We start from the raw sequence: 1,680 nt of genomic DNA, 5'->3' as shown, positions 1-1,680 counted from the left end.
TTTTTTTATGTGGGAAGAGGGTTGGAACCATCTCTATTGGGTAAAGTAGCCTGGGTAGAATGTTCATTTTCAGAAGAGCAATACGGCCGAGCAAGGATAGAGGTAAGGACTGCCATCTCTCCAAATCTAATTTGACTTGCTCAAATAGGGGGGTAAAATTACTTATACATCTGGTCGAAATGCGGGCATGACCCTAATTCCCAGATACGTAAAGCCCTGTGGGGACCAAGTGAAGGGAAACGGAGAAGGGGCCCGTGGATTTTGTTTTAGACTGCCCAATGGCATCACTTCTGATTTACTGAAATTAATTCTATAGCCTGAGATCTCATTAAACCTATTAATAGTTTCAACCAGAGAGGGGATTGATGTTTCCGGCCGAACACAACAAGTACATCATCAGCATACAAAGTAATCTTATGCTGTCTTTGTCCTATGGATAAACCATGTATGTCTGCCTGAGCTTGTACCACCTCTGCCAGTGGCTCAATGGCTAAGGCAAAGAGCAGAGGGGAGAGGGGACAGCCTGGTTCCCTTCAGTATCTGGAAGTTGGAGGACCGCACCCTGTTTGTGAGAACTGCAGAGCAGTGATTGTTATAAAGTAACTTAATCCAGTTTATAAAATTTCCACTGAAACCGAATTGGTGTAGCGTAAAAAACAGGTAAGACCATTCAACACAGTCAAAAGGCTTCTCGGCCTCAAGGGAAATCACCGTACCAGGCAGAGACTTTTGTTGGAAGAACTGGATCATATTCAACAACCTACGCATGTTATTACAAGAGTTGTGCCCTTTAATTAAACCCATTTGGTCCTCGTTAATTAGAAAGGGGAGTAAAAGTTCTGGATGTTTCGCTAATATCTTGGAGAGGATTTTCAGATCCACATTCAACAAAGAGATTGGCCTGTAGGAGGCACAATCTTCAGGTAGCTTACCCTTTTTAAGTATAAGGGATATACTGGCTTCCCTAAAAGAGAATTGGGCAAGAGACCCTTTTTAAAGGAGTCATTGTACATGTTCAACAGCGGGCCAGCTGAACTTTCTCTGAATTCTTTATAAAACCCAGCACATCTTTGCTTGAAGTGATATTCTGAGAGTCTGATTTCTTCTTAGTCAGGTATACTAAGTATTTCCCAAGTTTGCCACCGTGTTCATATAACCTTTGCCTAGCAAATCTAATTTTAGTCTCTGCGTCTTTTGTCAATAGACAGTCTAATGCCGAACAAACAGCATAAATTTCTTTGAGTTTACCCTTAGAAGGTTTTTTAAGATAATCTCCTTCTGTGTGTTTTAGCTTGGATTCCAAAACCTTCCTCTGCTCTGCTTGTCTACGCTTCTTACCTTTAGTATATGAAATAATGAGACCTCTTGAGTAGGCCTTTAGTGTCTTCCAGAGTAAAGACGGGTTTTCCGTGGAGGGTGTCTTAATTGACAAAAACTGTCCAAGTTCCTCTGTGAGGTAACCTGTGAATCCAAGATTATACAGGATAGAAGGGTAAAGTGCCAATGTCTATCCCAGGGAGCCACATTCCTGAGGTTACAATGAATGAAAACCGCCGCATGGTCTAATATGACTATGTTACCAATAGTGCTAGTTGGGTTTAAATGACAGTTAAAGTCCCCTCCAGTGAATGAGTTTCTAACATTTAAGTTCACCAATTTTGTGAAGCTAACTGGCAAACT

Source organism: Pundamilia nyererei, unplaced genomic scaffold (genome assembly GCF_000239375.1).
Source record: "Pundamilia nyererei isolate P.nyererei 1_Seehausen unplaced genomic scaffold, PunNye1.0 scaffold00009, whole genome shotgun sequence".
NCBI classification, from domain to species: domain Eukaryota; kingdom Metazoa; phylum Chordata; class Actinopteri; order Cichliformes; family Cichlidae; genus Pundamilia; species Pundamilia nyererei.
Note: the sequence above shows the minus strand (reverse complement) of the source record.